We start from the raw sequence: 13,291 nt of genomic DNA on the forward strand, positions 1-13,291 counted from the left end.
GTATAACTGATTCACTTTGTTATACAGCAGAAACTAACACACCATTGTAAAGCAATTATACTCCAATAAAGATGTTAAAAAAAAAAAAAAAAAGCATCGGCTGGAGAATTCACCCATCTGGCCTCCTAGACAGCTGCGGAAATAAATAAAACCAAATAAGAAAATGGGGATAACAACTGCTACTATTTATTGAGCTCCTTATGCTGAGCTCCGTGATAAGCATATATGTATTCCAAAATACATATATTCCAAAACTTCAAACAGCATTCCTTTGCCTTTTCTTCACGAAGGGAAAATTTTCATACTTTGGGTGAGTGATTTTTCACCAGATCCTAAAGTCATTTGATATAGATGCAGTTGAATTAGGTGGGTGATGGAACCAAATAACAGCTTTTTTTGGATCCAAAATGAAATGATGACTACAGAGTAATATAATCAGTTTCCTGTGGGTCTCAGGACCTAGCTCTTAAGACTGCTAGAGACGGGGCTCTGGAAGATTTTGAGTAGTGGCAACCTTCCAAAAAAATATTTGTAGCCAGGGTGACTTCTTTTTCCCTTTTCGGAAAGAGCAACGTTTATTTGTTTTCTGAATCGCAAAGGCCATTTATCTTTACTGTAGAAAGTAGAAAATAGAAAAGATGAAAAACAAAAACATAAATTATTTGTAATGTCCTGTTATTGTTTAGTTGTTTCCAATTTTGTTGCTATTAAAATTAAGATGCAATAAATTCTCCTAATCATCTACTTTTTGCACATCTCTGATTATTTCCTTCATACAAAGTTTTAGACGTAGAATCTCTGGATCAAAATGTATGTATATTTTTAAAACTTTCGAAATTCATTGCCAAGTTGGTAAGTGAAAATGTTATCTTATTTTAAGATGAATGTTTTAATTATTAGTAAGATGGAATTTTTAATAGGTTTATTTGTATTTGTTTTTATGTGTGGCCCATTTATAACTTTGGCTTATTTTCATATTGAAGTATTTAGCGTTTCCTTTTTTCTTTTTTGTAAGGAATGCTTATCCAGTGAGGAGGCAACCCTTTGTGTCTCTTGTTGCTTTCCCTAATTTGTCACTTGATTTTCAATCTTTAATGATTTTTTAGCATCATGGTTTTTACTTTCATGTAGTCAAATACATATTGATAGATCTTTTTCTATGTGTTACCTGTCTTTGCTAGTATACTTTAAAAGCCTTTTCCTAAATGGAGGTAAATATTCATTAAGGAGATTGCTTTGCAGGGAGCAGTATGGTTTTGGATGTGTAAACACTGGTATATTGTTTTGAAAGTCTTGGTGCTTTATAGTCACACTTCTTAATGTATTCATTCAATCATGTTTCTCAACCAACATCAGATGAATACCTCTATTTTCCAGGCTCTGTGCCTATAGTTGGGTCATATATTTTCACAGATCATGAAAATATTTTCACGGATCTCCTGACCTCACTCTACTTTGGCTGAAGCCAAACTTGGCAACCCATGAGGCACAGGAAGAAAAAAAGCAGGGTCGCTCTCCTCATCTCCTGTCCTTGACCTCAGTATGTCCCTTAGATTCCGTGCTTCTTGGAGTTCTAGTTTAGGTCTTCTTTTCCTCTCACATGTTACAAGGTCCCTGGATGATCACCTCCAATGACTGTGGGGTCACCCTCCTGAACATCAGGATATATGTTACCTTCATCAACACCTGTGGGTCCCACAGGCACCTCAAACTCAACTCATCATCTTACCCACAATCCTCACTTGCCTGTTCAGCTCAGTAATGCCCCACTGTCTACTCAAAGTTCAAGCCAGCAACCTGGGCTCACCCTTCATTCCTAGCCTCTCTATTGCCTCTGTTTTCTAACCAATCACCAAATTCTGACAATTCTACCTCCTGTCATATTTCATCTCCACTCCCTTCTTTGCAAACCCATTACCATGACCTTATGCTGGGCCCTCGTATCTTGCACCTGCATGATGTTTCAGCCTCCTAACTAAACTCCATGCTTCGCGTCTGGTCCCCTTCCAACGCATCTTCCACACGGCAACCAGAATGATTATTCTAAAGAGCAGCTCCGACCACATGACATGCCTCCTTCAACTGGTTCTCCCTGGCCTCAGGATAAAGTCCATGCTCCTTAGCTGGCCCTACAAAACCCACTGTGTTGTGGCCCCTGCCTGACCTCTCTAAACTCACCTGCCATATTCCTTGCCCTCCGCCCTTCCTTATTCAGACTGCATAAACTACTCACAGATCCCTGAATGTACCAAAATTTTTGTTGCCTCTAGCACTCTTCACATGCTGTTCCCTCTGCTTGGACCTTTTCCTCCCGCATCTTCACCTGGCTAACTCCCGTTTTTCCACAGGGCTCAGTTTAGATAACCCTTTCTCCAAGAAGCCTTATGTGAAATCCACCTCCATGTCCAATGACTTACATACCCCTCCTCTCTGCTCCCACAGTCTCCCTCCCTACTTGCCTTAAATACAGTACCACAATGGCCTGTTTACTGGTTTGCCTTCCTCTCTAGACTGTGGCATAGCTGCATGGGTTATACATTGCACAACTCACAAGAAACAATGATGTAGAGAGTGGCCCCTGAAGTCATGCAGCATCTGGCAGTCCTACCTGTGACCCCTTGAGGAGGACTCTTTCTGTTCACTCTCGTATAACACGTGCTCGGAAAATAATTGTTGAGTTGATGGATGGAGAGATGGGTGATGAATGGGTTGATGGACGGATAGGTAGATACAGAGCTTCCTCCTTGGTCTCCATGTCTGCTGGCCAGTGAAAGTCCACATCTTTATCCTTGTCGTCTCCCATCTGCTCTGCTCACCTCTAGCTTCCAAGCAAAACCTTATTTATGGGGTTTAGTCCTTATATTGCTTAAAATCAAGACTTATTGCTCTTTAGTTGCCACCCCAACTCCTAAGAGTCTCCTGAAGTTTAAATCAGGAGTGACTAATGACCTAGGGTTATGTGGGTTTTTGTCTTTGACATTATGAAAAGTTAACTAGCCTGTCTGCTGTGTTTCCTAAGGCATAGAAGATTTAAAGAGAAAACAATTCAAATCCTCCTTCCTCCTCCACCCCTTTTCCCACTGTTTAAAGAGAAATTTCCTTTGGAAAATTACAGAGTTGTTTTTTTTCCTGCATCCTAAAGAAGGAAAAAAAAAAACTTTGTGAGAATTAACCAAGGGATGTGCCTAGGAAACATTTGAAGATATACTGTGCAGATACACCAAATGAAATAAGCCATACTCAAAAGGCCAAATCCTATATAATTCCATTTATATGACATTCTTGCAATGGCAAAATTGTAAGTTCAGAAAACAGATTAGTAGTTGCCAGGAGTTGAGGGGCTGGGGAATTTGGGGGTTGGGGGGGATAGAACTATTCCGTATCTTGATTGTGTTGGTGATTATACAACTGTATACATTTGTCAAAACTTGCAGAACTGTACACTAGACAGGATGAATTTTACTGTAAGTAAATTATACTTTAATTTTTAAAAATGAAAAAGGTTGTAACATCCAGAGACCATTAACAGCCATGTAAACGTGAAGAATGCAGAAGGCAATGTATGGTAAATTCAGTTCTGTTCATTTCCATTCAGTCTCTACCTCTGGAAATCCACGGAGAATGTCATTTTTTCTCACCCTTTACTCGCCCCGTTTTCTCAAACAAAAACAGACTTAGGTTTGAAACTCACTTTGCTACTTCCCAGTAGATGAATCCTGGACAAATCACTCAACCTCACTGAGTCTCATTTTGGGGTTTCCTTATCTTTAGAACAGGAAAAATCATATCCACCTTTGAGGGGGTTTCTGTGAGTGCAAAAAACAGATGATGTAAATTCAGGCAGGTACAGTGTCCTGGGAAAACCTGTAGGATAGGTAAAGTGCCGTTGCATCCATCCATCCATCCATCCATTCATCCATCCATCCATCCTCTACTGATCACTTAGGGATCAAGGAGAAAAAGGACCAGTGAATTCACTTTGTTAAGGGTCTACTGGTACTGTAGACCAAACACTTTCATTTAAAATTTCTCATTTAATCCTCCCAATCTCATGATGAGACTCAGATTCAGAATATCAGGCTGCATCCCCAGGAAAAGGACTCAAAAGAATGCAAATTTTTCTGAGTCCACCCACTCCTTCCCCAGCTGTCAGAAATTCTGTTTTTCAAATGCCATCTCCTCTGGCCCTCACAACAACAACCCTACAAGGCACACAATCTCATCCCATCTTTTAGCTGTGGAAACTGAGGAGCTGTCCCTTGCCCAAGAACACATGAGGCTAGTGAGTGACTTTCTTCTACAGCTCCCGTCCAGCTCTTGTCGCTGCTAACTGGTCCTGGTCATGTTGCCAAGCATGGCAGCCACCCTCTTTTGCCAGGAGAACACCTGGGCTGTGTGTGATGCAGTGCACAGCCAGGGCACATAGGAAGAGAGGCTATCACTGCCCTGAAGGGTGGGAGACACTTGGGAATGAAAACCACCCTGACAGGTAAACAGTTTTCATAGTATGTGAGCTTTTCCATTATTCAGAGTGTGACCCTGTACCTATTACTTCCACCTTTGGAATCCCCATGGCCTCCTCTGTTAAATGAGATTATATCATGCATACCTGTCAGAGTGTGATGGGGATTTAATGAGATACATATGTGAAATCACCTGACACGGAGATGGTCCATAGTAGATGCTCAATAAAATGTAGCATTTCTCTCCCTTCCTTTTCACAGTCCCTGCCCTCCCAAAGCTCAATCCACCTGTGAGCAAGTAGTGATGATATTTATGGCTCGTTTATGTGCAGTGGTGGAGGGGAACTCAAATCAGCAGCACCTGTTAATATGATTAGACTGGAACGGAATCATCTTAGCTCCTGCCCCCATTCAGGCCACAGGCTTGGAAGAAGAAATCTAAGGAGGCAAGTTTATGGAGTTACACGTGGATGTTGGGCATTCAGATCAAGGCCTCTACCCTCCATGTGAGAAGGATCAGGAGTGTCCTTCCTTAGATGCGGAAAGGGGAGTAGTTGCCATAGTTACCATGTGCCCTGGACAACGCAGCTGGATGGGACCCAGCCAAGTCTTGGGACCGAGGTGGGCGTTACTCCCGCAGGACCCTGCTGGGTGCTGTTGAAGGAGGCCTTCACTCCTCACCAGCAAGACAGCAGAGCCCTTAAAACAGAGGCCGGGTAGCCCCAGGGCTCCTGCTGGCAGGTGAGGGCCAGCATTCACGCAGGTAGAAGCTGGGTGGTGGGCAGAGCCTGGCTCAGCGCCTCTCGATGGGGTCCTTTCAGGCGCACACCCACCTCACCACCTCCTCATGCCCTGTCTGTCTCTCTCCTCCTCTCTAGCACAGAGAGTCATTCTGTAGTTCTGAGGACAAGAGGCCTTAAATTTTTCTCTCAAATGTGTTGAATATGCCCTGAGTTCTTTTCATTCTCTTGAAAGTCTAGGCTCTGGGGACTCAAAACCCAGGAGCTCAAAACGCTCTTTCCTCTGCCAACGTATCCCCTCCCTGGGATAATCTGTCCCAGAATAACCTAACCCACCCCTGCAAGTGATTAGCAGTAAGTGCATCACCAGGAAATTTGTTGCAGGTACAAGTTCTGGGGCCTCACCCCTGACGTACAAGTGGGAATCTCGGGGTGGGGTGGGTACCGCTCAGTAATCTGCTGGAACGTCCCTCTAGGCTTTGCTGACACAAGATACAGTTTGAAAAGTACTGCTTAGCTGATGGCTCAGTGCCGAGGTGAAGTGTGTTGGGAAGGGGTCAAGAAGGAAATAAAAATACTAAGAGGAACCAAAGCAGTTATTATTTTAAATATGTTCTCCTCTTATAATGATGGCTAATAATTGTATTTGTAACGACTAACACACTTGACTGCTTACAGTGTACCAAGCTCTAAAGCAAGCGCCTGACCTGCGTTGCTCACAACATCCCTGTGAGGTAGGCACGCTTGTAATTCCTGTTTTCCAGATAAGGAAACTGAGGCTTAGAGAGATGATTAGGAATTTGCCTTTGGTTATATAGGAAGTAGTGGGGTCAACATTGGGATCTTGTGTGTGTGGGTAAACAAAATGAATGAAGGAGATCGAACTTCCGGAAGTACAAACTTCCAGATATAAGATGAATAAGTCCTAGAGCTGTAACGTACAGCATGGTGACTAGAGTTCATAATACTGTGTATTATATTTGAAAGCTGCTAAGACAGTAGATCTTAATAGTCCTCATCACAAGGAACAAAACTGTGTAACTTTGTGTGGGGATGGATGTCGACTAAATTTATTCGGGTAATCATTTTGCAATATATACATATATGAAATGATTATGTCATACACCTAAAACTAATGTAATGTTATATATCAATTAGATTGCAATAAAAAGGATGAGGATCATGTAAATATTCAAGAGCTCCATTTGAGCCCTAACTTAAAGATACCAGATTACAGAACGGTCACTAGTACGGAAAGTAGCATTACAGATGACTTTTATTTTCTTCTTTCTAATTTTCTATATTTTCCACATCTCCCCATGAACGTGTGTTGCTTTTTAATCAGAAAAAGCATTGCTCTTTAAAAAAAAAAACAATTTGTACACTATGGTCCCTTATTGGTAAAAGAAAACCTATAAGACATATAATTATATATAAATGCACATATATACTTACATAAATAGATATATTGATAGTTATTTATTCATAAAAGACTAGAAGGCTCGCATAAAATGTCAGCAGTGATTATCTCTGTGTGGTAGGTACTAAATGATTGTACTTTTCTTCTATTCGCTGCTCAGTACTGTTGTATAATAAACATAAATTACTTTTGTAAATGGAAAGAAAAATATCTTAAAAAGTCAAAAGGGTTTTTTTTTTGGCGCTTTGGGTCTTCATTGCTGCCCGTGGGCTTTTTCTAGCTGCGGCGAGCGGGGGCTATTCTTCATCACAGTGCACGGGCTTCTCACTGTGGTGGCTTCTCTTGCTGTGGAGCACGGGCTCTAGGTGCGTGGGCTTCAGTAGTTGTGGCACGTGGGCTCCGTAGTTGTGGCTCGCAGACTCTAGAGCGCAGCCTCAGTAGTTGTGACGCACGGGCTTAGTTGCTCCGCGGCATGTGGGATCTTCCCAGACCAGGGCTTGAACCCGTGTCCCCTGCATTGGCAGGCGGATTCTTAACCACAGCACCACCAGGGAAGCCCCACTCTCTGTTTTTATGAGCTTGGCTTTTTTAGATTCCACATACAAGTGATATCATACAGTATTTGTCTTTCTCTGTTTGACTTATCTCACTTAGTGTAATGTCCTCAAAGTCCATCTGTGTCGTTGGAAATGGCAGGATTTTCCTTTTTCCATTGTGTGTGATATATATAAACAGCATCATCTTTATCCATTCATCTGTTGACAGGCACTTAAGCTGTTTTCATATCTTGGCTATTGTGAATACAGCTGCAATAAACATGGCAGTGCATTTGTATCTTCAATATCCTGTTTTAATTTTCTTTGGTGTATATCCAGAAGTGGAATGGCTGGATCCTTACTAGCAGACCTTGTTTCTGTCCAGGGGATTTACTTCTCCCCCAGGGAAGGGGGAAGCTGATACCACTCAGCTCTAGGAGACCATGTAGGAGATGAGACAATCCACCTTCCAGTGATTGGTTCAGGTACCCAGGCTCAAGCCAATCAGTGCATGTTGTTCTCTCATCAACTGTTATTGGTCCAGGGGTGGGCATGTGACCCAGTCAGGCTGAAAGGAATAAGGAGGGTAGAGAGAGTTTTGATCTGTCCCACCAGAGGTGGAGTGAGGAAGCATGCTGGTTCAGTTGATAACCAGCAACCATCTTGAAACCAAGAAGCCAAGCTAGAGGAGGCTAGAACCTAGAGGAGAAGAGAAAAATGGAAGGAGAGCCCTGTCCTATACCTGAAGCCTACTTAACCCCTGAATTTATTTTAAGCTACTTTGTATCCAGACCTGTTATGTGTAGAGAAAGAAGCCAAATGGCTGCACCTCTTAAAGCATAAGGGTGGGAGCAGAAGTTGTTTGTTTGCTAATCCTGTGTCCATCCTCTTACCCCAAGGGTTCTACAGATAAAGAAACGGAGTTACACTTAATAAATGCAGTTTGTGATAGAAGTTATTTCAAGTTTCCACAGGGTGTGGCTGTAGTACATTATAAATTTTAATTTTTACATTTTGTATTTTATAGTACATTTTAATTCTAATTTTTTTCTCTGTTATAAGACCCAGGGTCCAGCCAGTGCTTGGCACACACACACACTCATAAAATATGTGTTGAATGAATATATCACAAGAAACTCATAAAAATGGGTCCTTAGTGGTGAGAGGGTTGGGAAGTTATTTAACCATTGTAAACACAGAAACGTTGTATGCTTTAGGTTAAATAAGACAGTGTACCTACAATGCCTAGCACAGGATCTGGTGCCTAGTAAATAAATGAAAACTGACGTTAAGATTATTGGAGTCAACTAAGCCAGTCCATCTTGAAGGTTCCTTTTAAATTTAATTATGTTGTTGTTCTAGGACATATAGTATAGTGACTAAGAATGTAGCCTTCATTCATAATTTTCTAAAACCAGAAACGAATCCAAATTCCATCAGCAGGGCAATGGATAAACAAATTGTGGTATAGCCATATATCAGGATACTACTCAGCGATAAAAAGGAACAAAATACTCATACATACACCACATGGATGAATCTCAAAAGTATTAATGTTAAATGAAAGAAGCAAGAGACAAAAAACTACATTCCGTGTGATTCTGTTTTTTAGCATGATGGAACATTCTCAAAAAGACAAAACTATGGAGACAGAAACCATGTCAGTCATTGCCAAGAGCTGGGGATACGAGCAGGAAATTAACTAGAAAGGAGCACGGTGGAGCTTTTTGGAGTGATGGAAATATTCTATATATTATTTGCAGTGGTGGTTAAGCAATCATATATTTATCACAACTCGTTGAACAGTACACCCCAAAAAAAGTGACTTTTACTATAATTGTATCATACCTCAATAAACCTGGCTTTAAAAAAAAAAGTAACATGTAGACTGTATAGACTGAATTCACACAGACTTGGTTTCAAATCCTGTCTTCATCACTTTCTGTGTAACATCAAAGATGTTTCCTTAATCTCTTGGGGCCTAAGTTCACCACCTAAATAATATCAGAGGAGATTTTGTTTTGGGTAAGATGGATTAGACACATTCTACCCTCTTTCACCCACTGAATACAGCTGTAAAACTTAGGCATGATGCTTGGCACAGATATTTGAGGTCTCTGAAAAGTAAATACTAGCAGTCAAATTAGGAAAGGAGACTAGAATTCGAAGTACCACTAAACTGATATATTACTTTTTTTTTTAACTCTAGTATCTCCCAGGCTGGTCTCAGTATAGCCTCAGCCTGCAAGTGGACATCCACGTGGACAGAGAGAAGTCCTCTAGTTATGGTTCTGGGAGCAGGATAAGAGAGTCCTGGTGTTCAGAGAAAGTGAGGGAAATCTCCTGGGGATTTTACCTTCTTTTTTTTTTTTTTCTTTTCTCAGCTCCTGTGTACTCATCCCCAAGCAATTGCACGACAGTGGCAGTGATGTCATTGGCAAAAGGGACTCACAGGTGCCTAAAACTCTGAGAGGGGAAAATTCCTCTCTGATTATAGCAGAAGTGGTCCCAAAGAGGTGGGGCAAACTTGTTTATTTTTCTCTTTCTTGATCCCAGATGTGGGCAGTAGAACAAGATAAATAAATCCCCAGCTTTCTGTAAATATTTACAGAAACTATTTACGGTGTTAAAAGAAAGAAACTACAAAAGAAAACTGAATAAACAGAGAGACTGACATACCATGTTAATGGATCAGAAGATCCAACAGAATAAAGAAGTCAATGCTTCCCATACTGATCTATAGATTTAACATAATCCCAGTAAAAATCCCAGTGGGATTTTTGAAGAAGAAGAAGAAAAAAAGACACGCTGATTCTAAAATATAGGGAAAGGCAAAGGAACTAGACTACAAACCAATTTTGAAAAAGAAGAATAAAATGGAAGAAAACACACTATCCAATTTTATTTTATTATTATTTTATTTTATTTTATTTTATTTTTTTGGCCATGCTGCACGGCATTCAGGATCTTAGTTCCCCGACCAGGGATCAAACCCATGCCCCCTGCAGTGAAAGCACCTCCAGAGAAGTCCCCAGTTTTAAAATATTGTAAATCTCCATTAATCAAGACAACTTTTTGATGGTACTAGAGAAGGAACAGACATATAGATCAATGGAACAAAAAAGAGTGTCCAGAAATACACATAAAATATAACCAATTGATTTTTCACAAAAGTGCAAAGGCAACTCAGTGGAGAAATGACAATCTTTTCAACAATCGATGCTGGGCAAATTATATATCCATCTTTTTCAGATTCTTTTCCATTATAGGTTATTACAAGATATTGAATATAGTTCCCTGCACTATACAGTAGGTTCTTGTTGTTTGTCTATCTTATATATAGCAGTGTGTATCTTTTAATCCCAAATTCCTAATTTATCCCTCCCCCTTTCCCCTTTGGTAACCATTAAGTTTGTTTTCTATGTCAGTGAATCTATTTCTGTTTTGTAAATAAGTTCATTTGTGTCATTTTTTAAGATTCCACATATAAGCAATATCATATGGTATTTGTGTTTCTCTTTCTGACTTATTTCACTTAGTATGATAATCTCTAGGTCCATCCATGTTGCTGCACATGTCATTATTTCATTCTTTTTTTATGGCTGAGTAGTATTCCACTGTATATATATACCACATCTTCTGTATCCGTTCATCTATCAGTGGACATTTAGGTTGCTTCCATGTCTTGACTACACAGTGCATATTAATATATTAATGCTCTGAGAAATCCCACAGCAAAGAAGTCTATTTATCTCTACTTAATCTGATTTCCCAAACTTAGGTGACTATGGAATTTTTTTTCAAATAACTCCAAATAATAATTCAATGAAACCCACTTTGAGACATGCAGCTCTACGCCAAATCCAGATTGCAGACTTTGGTGGCTAGAGATAGACTAGGTATATAGTAATGAATTCTTTCTTCTCTAACTGGGTTCTTTGCCAATTCAATTTCTCCCAAAATTCAGGGCCAGTTTTACAAAGAGATAAAGTAGACAGTTGCTGACTTGCTTGAAATTCAGGGACAGTATATGATGATGATGATGATGATAATAATAATAATGGCAAATGCATACATAGTATTCACTACATGTCAAGTATTTTTCTAAGCACTTTATGTATGTTAACGAGTTTAGTCATTGTGACAACCCAGTGAAGTAAGCACTACTATTATCCCCATTTTATACATGTGAAAACTGAGGCACTGAGCTACTTGCCCAAGGTCACACAGATAATATGTGGCTGAGCTAGGATTCAAACCAGGCAGTCTGGATCCAGGGTCCATACTCTTGACCACTGTATTATACTACCTCTAAGATGAGACACCTGTTCTGTTCCCTGAAATTCTACTATTATTCATTCATTTCTTTAGTACTGTAAGAGTGTGATCTTCCAGAACTTCATTGGAAAACACAGTGCCAAGAAGCTTTCCCAGAATCCTTGAAGAGCTGTCTTACCACAGGTATGGTACAGACCATCTCTGTATTTCACTGTAATTGGTTTGTATACATGTCTATGACGTTCTCAATTGCAGAAATTTTGTTTCAGGCACTGTGCTAGGTACTAAAGGATAGAAATATGAATAAGATATGGCCCCTGACCTCGGAGAGTCCCCAAGCCTTTTATAACTCTTCTTGATGGACACATTTCGTATTTAAGACCAGGGCTGGAGAGCTATAAGCAAAGGGTTACATGTGGGCATGGAGGACAGAACAGTTACTTCTGATTAGAAGGGGGTGATATTTGAACTGAGGAAGAGGAAGATTTCAATGGGAGAATGAATGAATGAATGAATCCCTTGGGAAAATAAACGGTTTGTGTTATTTTTATGGTACAAGAGGAAAAGAATTAGATTTGGCACTCTATTGGGACTTCCAGCAAATGACTTCATTATTCTACACTTCAATTTATCCATCTGTAAAATTGGACTAGTAAATGCTAATTTCCCAGGGTTTGTTTTAAGAATTAAATAAAACCATGTCTGGAAAAGTTCTTTGTGCGAAATGCTAAGTGCCATGAAGATACTAGGTATTCTTACGCTTCTTAATTCCTCTTGTACATTGTCTCTTCAGAATCCAACACGACGGAGAACATTTACTGAGAGCTTGCTCTGTGGCAGGCACTTTCTGGATACTGTTTCATTGGCTGTCCCAACGATGCTAAAAGGTAGGTATTATTTGCATGACCATCCTACAAATGAGGAAAAGAAGGCATAGAGATCTTCAGCTGTCTTGCTCAAGGTCACACAGCTATTAACTCCTGGGGCCCTGATTCAAACTCAGGTGGTCTCTCAGCGCCCCGATGAGAGACTAAAAATGTATTAAAGATGCCCTCAATCTGGCCCAGTTTTGACACATCCGTCAGCTGAGAATGGACAGATGTGGCAGGTGACCCACCTCTGATGAGACAGATCAAGACATTTCTCCTTTACGCCCGTTAGCAGGTCAACTGAAAATTTGGTTAATTGTAAGGATCACAGTACCTGAAGTTTCTTTTCCCAAACACTTTATGCCTTTTACTTAAACACTGATTAGAAGAAAAACTAAGGCATAAAAGTTTCAGAGATTTCACAGGGTTTTTTAGAAAATGGAATAGGTGAACATTCTCTTGGTGAAACCTAGCCTGACTTGGTCATTGTTAAGGAGCACAAAGCCAACAGCGGGATAAATCAGGAAAATGAGATCCAACGTGCAGTCAAGTGGCATTTATCTATATTTTAAAATGGCTCCTAATGCTTTTATTTCATTGGTTATGAGAGTTCCATAGAACCCTAAAGCGATTATATAGAACACTGGAGCTTCTTAATAGCTTCTAACTTAGCAAGCCACGGTAATTTAAAAGGAAGTGGATGAGCTGCTAGGAGCAGGGAGAATTCTGATGAAGAATACAAATGTGTTCTTGCTACATTGCTTCTGCCTCATTCTGGGGAGAGGCGAAATGCACACAGGAACGTGATGGAACTTTCCAGTTGGTGTTTTTGCATTATCAGGAAGGAAAGTGTTTATGGAAACGAAAATTACTGATAATTACGTGTGAAAGCCTGCAAGGGAAAAAAACGGAGCAACGTTGCAGAATCTTTATTTATATCCAGGGCTGAACTCCACTGGTGGGAGTGGAAATTGGTACAATTTTT

Source organism: Globicephala melas, chromosome 11, assembly GCF_963455315.2.
Source record: "Globicephala melas chromosome 11, mGloMel1.2, whole genome shotgun sequence".
In the NCBI taxonomy this organism is placed as follows: domain Eukaryota; kingdom Metazoa; phylum Chordata; class Mammalia; order Artiodactyla; family Delphinidae; genus Globicephala; species Globicephala melas.